General features: G+C 46.7%; 1 protein-coding gene across 1 annotated transcript in view; it reads right to left on the reverse strand.

The window, feature by feature from the left end:
* Positions 1 to 6,584, reverse strand: part of ZHX3 (zinc fingers and homeoboxes 3) — a 32,264-nt gene extending 25,680 nt beyond the window's left edge. Inside the window, exons 1-2 of the mRNA XM_009318701.1 lie at positions 6,539 to 6,584; positions 1,061 to 1,167 (exon numbers count right to left, since the gene is read on the reverse strand). The gene's annotated coding sequence lies outside the window, so the exon portion shown is untranslated. The remainder of the gene's footprint in view (positions 1 to 1,060; positions 1,168 to 6,538) is intronic.
* Between the last annotated feature and the right edge of the window lie 2,065 nt (positions 6,585 to 8,649).

Consider the following 8,649-nt stretch of genomic DNA (forward strand, 5'->3'; position numbering starts at 1 on the left):
TTCTCCATCTATAATGGTAAGACAACCCAGAGAGCAACAACGTTCGCTGCGTTTGCAAGATTACTGCCATAAGGTGTTTGAGGACCCACCTCGTGTGCAGTGAATTGGGGCAGCTTCAAGGAGGACCGCTCTCGGAGGCTGAGGGTGCACGTGGATCCCAGCACATCACGTGCTACAGCAGGGTCCGTTAGTTCACTCCTACCAGTTTAACAGACTGGATTTAGCCTGCAGAACTGGAAGCGTGTCAGGAAAGCTACAGCAAACAGCATCAGTCCAGTTGTTGTACTCTCAACGCTGATTATTTAATAAAGTCTAGAAACAAGCAGTCTCCAGGCATGCCACAAGCTGGGTAGAAATCACTTTAGGATTTGAAAATCCCCATTTCCATGGGGACACTGTCATTTATCACACAGCCATGAACTGGGTGAATGAATTCCCCGCCAGTCTGCTCACTAAGGCTTAACCATAGAGCTTCGTTTCTTACAAATAAAATGGCTTCGCTCTGGTATGAGACCCAATTTCTTCTTCAAAAATCTGGAACGGCGTAATGGAAAAGCAGAGTTCCAAGCACACGTCTTCCATCCACAGAAGCCAAGGAGAAAATGCATCGCTCTCCTGACCCCTCATCCACAAGATGGGACAGATGAACATTTATTAAGTTATATGGATTCTTAGGGGTGGGGAAAAAAATAAATCAGTGGTCTAGCACAAAGATAGAGGAGCACCAGCCAGGAGAAGAGTACAAACACACAGGACATCCGAACTCTGTCCTGCCCCAGGCGTGACATTCAGAAGCAAAAAAAAAAACCTACCCCCTTCTCAGAGAGTCCTGGGAGCATAACCCAAGACCTGTACTGACCATGGAGCGTAGCAGGGCTCAAAGGTTAACGGAGCAAACCATTGCATGACCACTTATTTCAGCCCTCAGGCTAGAACAGCCTTCATAGAAGAAACCTGCAATACACTGAAATACGCCAAATTACTCTGCCCAAGCTACGTAAGACAGAAAGCTGCATGGTGCGCACTGCACGCGGAGCCTGAGGTGGCAGCGGCGACCTACCTGCACGACGGACCATGACCTTGGCTTGTCGTTCTCCAGTTCCTCCTCGACGCTCGCGTGCATCTTTAAAGTGCCTGCAGTCGCTTCAGCTGCGCCGGGATTCAGGGCTGGAAGAGAAGACGTTACACCAAAAATTACTGCTGTGCCTCCGAAGGAGAAGGTGACCCTTGGTTAGTAAAGGCTAAAAGTAAAAATAAAACACTGATCAGTTTAAGGTGTCTCCCAGCTCATGCTGTCCACCCCGCCGTGCTCCCACAGTACATCCTCGCTGAAGCATCCCAAAACGCGTATCTTTGATTCCCCCCACCCCCCCACTAGCAAAGATGTCATTTATCAGAAGTTAACCAAGTTTGCTGAATTAAATCGCCAAGCACTCAGCCGTGCTGCTCTCAACCCAGTAAAAGTAAAAGCCTCCCAGCTGCAGAGTGCTGGAAACCAGGGACGCTGCTCCCCGGCTCTCGGCCGCCGCTCATGGGCTTGGTTCGTTAGCAGGACTGGAAACCTCAATGGCCGAGAACATATTTAAAGAAGCAATCACAGCACCCTGACCGACACTGCCGCAGCCTGCAGCTATATATAACCTCCAGCTTTGCTTTTAGCTGTGGGCTTCCTCTCTCCCCTCCATTTTCCTCTGCTGCCGTCCAGTCCCTGTTCCCTCATCCCCGGAGAAGCAGCAGAGCCAGCCCGATGTATTTCATAATTTCTAAACTTAACCGTCTAAAGGGATAACCAGCCAAGTGGATTTCTGGGATTAAGTTCAGACCGGGGGAGAAAACAGCATACTGAAAAACAAAGAGTCACCCTGGAAAAAGGTGAGCCAGAGCTCGTAACAAGGATGAAAAATAGGAAAATTATGTTGTGATTTCTGAGTAAAGGAAAATTTAGGCTCGTTTGCTGCTCCTGCCGGAACGCGGCCAGGGCAGGTTCTCCTCCCCCAGCAACACGTCCCAAGTCTCTCTGTGCCTCAGCCAGCGTGTGTGCTCAGGCTGAAGTCCCCCTGCCAAAGCCCCACTGATCTGCTTCTCAGGTTGGCTCCCGCTGACCATACCCTTTGCTCACAACCAGTGAGTTTCTTTGATTAAAATAAATAAGTAAATAAGCAGCATGGAGAGATTTAACCAAATAACTAGCACAGATGCATTACAACTTGGGAAGGTGCTCCCCGACCCCATCCAAAATCCTGCAGACAAGAGGCGTCCACTCTGGCTGTAACCGCACAGACCGAACCCTAGCAGAGTTAAAAAAGAAAAGAAAATTTAAAAAAAAAAGGCAAAGGAATTGGACAAGTGTTGAAGGACGTATAAAAGTTTTCCCTCGCTAAGCACTCAGGTGTCCCGACGCTCCCTGCTGCAGAGACACACTTGGACAAAGCTTCCCCCAGACCCGCAGTGCTGGTTGCTGTATGTTATTTGCTGTATATTATTTTCCCAATTTAATTCACGGGAAATGCAAAGCAAGCACAAAACTGGAGGAAAATTCAGCCCCAAGTCTGGCAAATCACAAGAGTTCAGAGAACAAGAAAGAATGCTTTAAATGCCTGCTGGATGCCACAGCTTTTTCTTTTTTCCTTGCTTTTCTTTTTTTCCCTCCCCTAAAATGAAGGGAAGGCTTATTCTGAACCAATTCAGTTTCAACACACTTGGAAAGATCCCAGTGTTGAATGCCAGGACCTTGACATAACAGGTGATAACGTTTTCTATGCCAAAAAAAGTTTAACATATAATAAGAAACAAATATTAGACTGCTGATGGAGTGGGTTTTCATTCCAGCAATTTGTGTAAATGTCCTATAACAACTTGCACAACACTACCATCTCCCAAACGAAGTGATAACAGCATGGCCCCTGCTGCTTATCTGCCATTCCTCCTTCGGTAACACTACTGCTCCTCTCCCTTTATTATACGAGCTCTCTCTGCTGCGGTAGGTTTAATATCATTCACATGCTCCTTTAGGGATTCAACATATGCCTAAGACTTGAACAAACAAGATTTCATGATCCTTGGAGTACCTAAATTAAGAAGAGTGACCTTGATCACAGCAGTCTGAGCGGCTTCACGCTTCCTGAAATTAAAGGTGGTTTAAATAGAAACTTAAGCTGGAGGCAGAGAAAAATCTGAGTTTCCCAAAACCTTGTTCTGAAATACGGACCAAAACCTCTGCAAATTTGGCACCGTGAGCCACTATTACCCTGGCACCTCCTCCTTGAATTGCCTGAAGTTGCTGCTTCAAGTAAAATAATATAGGAGAGAGCTGGGGCAAGGGGACAGGGGTTGGGGTTTCCTCCGAGCAGCACACGCAAACAGTTCAGCTGCTTATCGCTGAAAGTGGAACAGCAACAAGGACGACCAAGGCATGCTTTTTTCCCTAACTTCTTTCAGATATTAAAATCCCAGCATCTGATAGCCACGATACACTCGGGTCCTTCTGTCTCGGGGATTTCCACTGTCTGCCAGAGTCACTGATTATCATTACCATTCCGCTGCCATCCTTTCCAAATCTTATGGTTTCCTCAGGCTTGACCGAGTGGCTCAAAACCTGCAAACAGTTCAAGAATGGAGAATATATTCCCCAAATATCAGACTTGAAACAGAGAATAAGACATCCTCATATACCTGAGGGTTTAAAGCCGTAACGCCTGAACCAGCTGGGACAGCAGGCTCGTGAAAAGGGAGGGAGAAACGCCAGCCTCCCAGCAGCATCCCTGTGCAGGGGTCCACTGAGGGTCTACACATTTAACAGTCAAAACTGCTGCAAAGCCTCAGGAACAGACATTATTCTGTTTTCCTTTCACCTGGCAACCCCATCTCAGATTTTTTTTTTTTTTTTTAACGGCTGTTAGCTCTCTTCTTGTTCTCTTTTGGGTTTGGTTTTTTTTTTTTTGACGCAGTTGGAAAGGGAACAAGGCTGTCCCAGAGCAAAGCCTCCTTGCAGAGCAAAGCCTGGTTCAACCTGATACTCACAGAAGCAGACAAGGCAGCCCCAAGCCCGGCTCTGCACTCTGCCCCACTGGAGGTCGGGCTGAGGAAGAGCAAAATGATACGGAAAAAGACGAAAATTCCCCTGCCCGCCGGTCCCCAGAGGGGATGCTTTCGGGGAGGCTTCACCTTTTCTTGCTGTTCCCAGGACTGGGAAATAGCTCAGCCGTGCAGGTACTTTGCAAGACTCCAGGCTTTGGCAGAGACGGGCACCTTCCTGTGGTGCCCATGTGGACCTTCCTGCGGTCCATGGGACCTTCTGCCCCAAAAGCCAAGAACACGGCAAGGTTTCCTCACCGTGCTGCTCCGCGTGCCAACACCCACAACAAAACAAGTCTTTCGGTTCCCTTCAATGAGCGTCGCGGTCCAGTTTACAACAGTTACGGCTTAGCAGCTCTCACAGATGGTCTTGAAGTTGATTCAAGGTGGTCACTATCTCTAGTAAAGAGCAAAAAGCTCATTTATACATTGAGACCTGAGTTGATATGTTAGTGGATCTAACAAAAAAGGTGATGTGCAGTGATGCACAGTTGCGGCCAAGGAGGAACTAACTCTCTTACCTGGCCTGAGATTTTGCACCTTGTTTGCGAATCAATAGCACAGATCTGCTCCCTGCTCTTGACTATAATAAACGGTTGTTCCCTACAGAAAAAAAGGGAAGCTGGCGTCAGACTGGCATCTTTCGTAAGACTCTTGGAGGAAAGAGCGTGCAGATGACGCCGCAGAACACGGTCCTGACCTGCAAAGGATGCACGTGGAGGAAACACTTCTCGGCCACGTGGGACCTCCCGAGACAGCCCAGCAGAGACCGCCCAGTCCTGCAGGCTCCGCTGCATGTGGGACGCTGTTTTAAAAAGGTTCCCATTCCCAAGGTACAATTAAAGGACTGACAAGTTACCATTTAGGGTCTCCAAAGTGGCTGTTTCTATTTCTCCAGTATTTACACAGAGCTGGGAACTTGTCTTTACTGATATTTCTTTAAAGAGAAATAGCCATACTAAAGGCAACATCACTCACGCCCCCTCTCCGTCTCCTCCAACTCAAGTGAACCAGTGTCCTGGAAAGGCTGTATCATCGAGAGAGGCAAGTCGTACAATTTAACATCCATAACATTCAATTTTAGAATCAAAGAGCATAAAATATTTCTAGCCAACATCTGCTTTTGTAGAGAGGCATGCAAACTTATATTATCTTTAGTCACTTCAATCTTTTTAAGTGCCTGAAAATTTAAGCCCCAGAACATCAATCGTCATCTCTTGCTTATTTTAGACTGAAAACAACCCTTTCTAGCCTCACCACTCCATGCCAGCGATGTGGGAGCACAGGAAAGCATCGAGACAACTCCCACTTGCGGAAGAATAAACCGCACCTTCATCGCACAAGAATTACCGTCACGAAATATTAGGAAGATATTTCCAAGCCATTTTCACCTTCTAACAACTGATGCTCCACAAGCTCTTCAGACCGTCAAATCTAGTTGTTACTTTTAGGGAAAGCATTGCCCAATATTTAATCTGAACTTTTTCTCTACAATTTTAGGACCGTGACCTCTTGCCCTATCCACTGTGAATGCAGAAAGCAAACACCACCTTCCCTTTTAGGCACCTGGAGACGTATTTCCTCCCTCCCTCTTCTCTTATCTGGAGCCAAACAACTCAGGTTTGTTCAAAACAGTGGTTTCTAGACCTCCAGTCGATCTCGTCACAACTCTCTGGACCTCCTCCAGCCAACCTCTTCTCTCCCGCCAGAACCAGAAGAGGACACCTTCCCGCAGCCTTCTGCACTACACACCTATCTACTCCGGGATGTTTATTTTCAGTTAAGGAGAGATGAGTTTTATGCCCAATCTCTAAGAATTTACAAGCAGATAGAGACATGGTCCAATTCACGTCTACCTTAGTCATTTTTTCCATCGCAAGGAGAAGGAATTATGGAATATTCTTGTTAAGCTAAAAATTCCTATTGCAGAGTTTTAAGAATTTTAAATCCTATTCAGGTTGGATTTTAAAAGGGACATATACGCAGCATCGAGCATTAAAGCTTGGCAAACGATAGTCAGCTTCTCACTCCAAGACAAGGAAACAACAGAGCAGACTCGTACTCCTCTCATTTTCATTTCGCTGCCCACAAGGATGCTCTGAGGACCACAGGGGACAGAAATATCCAAATTTTACTACCTATTATTTGAGAGCAGAAATCATCACTTCGTTACATGTTTTACACAAGGCCTAACAGGGCTCTGATCATCTGTGTGATTATCCAGTTTGGCTGAAACAGAAGAGCACTGGTTTCCCTTTCGTCCAAAAATCTCAAGCCTACAGCATCCCGCAGGACGTGGGAAGCTGCGGCTCCGTTCCTGCACTGCCTGGAGGGTTTTGCATCATTAGCTCCAGCTCCCGCTGTGAGCTGGGATATTCTGGGATGGGGAACTCTGTCAGTCCCCTGGGATCTGCTTTCCATGCTGAATAACATATCTAAACAGCCAATACGTTCAATAACATACCTGAACAGTTCCTCTGCCCTTATCTCCAGCCTCTTCCAGCTGCAATTACTGGTCCCGTTCACAAACAGTTTGTGGGAGCAAGGGGACAACAAAAGCAAAAAAATAAGTTTTTTTCAAAAAAAAATTCCCTTTGACCAAGAAGTCCCCCTGAGCACGCTGGGACAGGCAGCACTGCTGTTAGCTCAGGTATAAAAAAGCCTGGGAGCCAGCAGTGACGATACTATTACAATACAAATTATTAATACAAGGGACCTCATCACGCTCAGCTTCCACACGCGGCTTGGCTAAAGCCAAAGGATCCTATTTTTTTTTGGTGCACGGACCTTGCAAACTTCACAGTTAGCAAAGAAAAACCACACTGACAGTTTTTACACTGTCCACAATATCTTTTTAAGGTGATTTGTCATTTAACTGTCAGCTTGAAATCTAATCATTTTAAAAAATGAATAAAATATTGTGTATTACATTCACAGGCTGCAACCACTGCCAAATTCCTCTGTCAATTTTTACGGGATTATAATCACATTCCTCTTCTAATGTTTTGTTCTCTTGCTTCTGTGCCAAAGAAATGGGAAAGAGAGTAAATGGCTACTTAAGAACAGCGTACGACGATCCAAACCAAAACTGAAAATGGAGCAAAGTGCCACGCTCCCCCTCCTCGGGGTGGGGGATGCTAAGCAAGAGCATCCTTAGGTGTTGGCTGTAACGCAGCAGCCAAAACGCTTTCAGACGCCAGTGTAATTTTAAAGCAGGTTTTCCCGTGAAAAATCCTTTTTTTAAAGGAAAATCATTTCTAATTGTGAGGCAAACGTGTGGGAGGACAAGCTTTATGTTTCTGCCATTGAGAAACACCCGGCTCTTGCAGAGACCAGAAACAGCTCAACTCAACAGTGGACACAAAGGGAAGGTCAGTGGGACCCACAGCAGACACAAAAGCTGAGCGCACCGCAGCCCCCCCCAGGGGCTATACATCCTCCCTTACTACTACATTCGCTGCTCAGAAACCCTACCGCCTTGTCTGCTCCCTAAACTCTCCTTCTACTTGAGGTGGAACAGATGAACGGACCCATCTTTGGTCTTCCCGGTTTGCTCCTCCCGCTACAAACGCGCCCTGTCTGAGCAAACTGCCAGCTGGGTCCCGATCCCAGCTCCTGCAGGGACCTGGCTGGGGCTCAGCCTGGGGACGGTTACACAAAACAAGGATTTTGGCATGTCTTAGTCAGAGCCTAAATGTCTTTTTTTGCCCCCCAAAAAATGCCTGGAGCACAATAGTGCTCGTTTGTACAAAGAAGACAAACAAAATTGTCTAGTAATGGAAGCAAAACCTTATTTGCCCAAATTAATGGGCAAATTTTACAACATGAACAAAACAAAAATGTTGGGCTTGGGTTTTTTTTCCCCCCCTGCAAGGCACTTTTTTTTTCAGGACAGTATTCCTTTATAAAAGCATTCTTCTGAAAGCACTTCTCCTGTGAAGCTCCCCCTCCAACAGCTACTGTTACAAATCTGTGATAAAAGACGTATTCAGCAGGGTTTGGCACACGAACAGCACCCAAACTGGCATTGCCAAAGCCTCGCAATTTTATCACGAGCTTCAAAATGTTTGGAGAAAGAAAAGATGCTCTTGCTGGGAGCATCAGCTAGGAGAAGCTTCAGCTCTTGGGGTCATGAGAGCCTCAGATTTCATTGGGGGAAAGGAGAAAAAAAAAAAAGGTAAGCATCTAGACACAATTCTGGAAAAAAACTCTCAAGCAGGAGTGCAACACGATCCAGATTTTCAAGGACTGATGGCCAAGCAGAAGGAACCTTTGATGGATTATCACTTGATTTGATCCAGCTTCAGGATTTTGCAGCAACTGGTGACTTCTGAATATTTTGGGGGGGAACCGCGCTGTGAACTTCAGCCCTGGAAGCACCATCAGAGCAACTGCTTTGCGAATGCAGGGGAGAGCGGCTGTCCCCAGTGCCACTGCGCTCTTCAGCCAGTGCTCAACTACACGCGTGGGAGCAGAGATACAGAGGTCCCACGTGGCTGGAAGCGTGGACCTTGGAGCTCAGCTGAACGGGGACGCTTTGCGTGCCTAGACAGGGTATGTGTCCACGATCTAGCC

The sequence above is a fragment of the Pygoscelis adeliae genome, unplaced genomic scaffold (assembly GCF_000699105.1).
Source record: "Pygoscelis adeliae isolate BGI_AS28 unplaced genomic scaffold, ASM69910v1 Scaffold72, whole genome shotgun sequence".
Lineage (NCBI taxonomy): Eukaryota > Metazoa > Chordata > Aves > Sphenisciformes > Spheniscidae > Pygoscelis > Pygoscelis adeliae.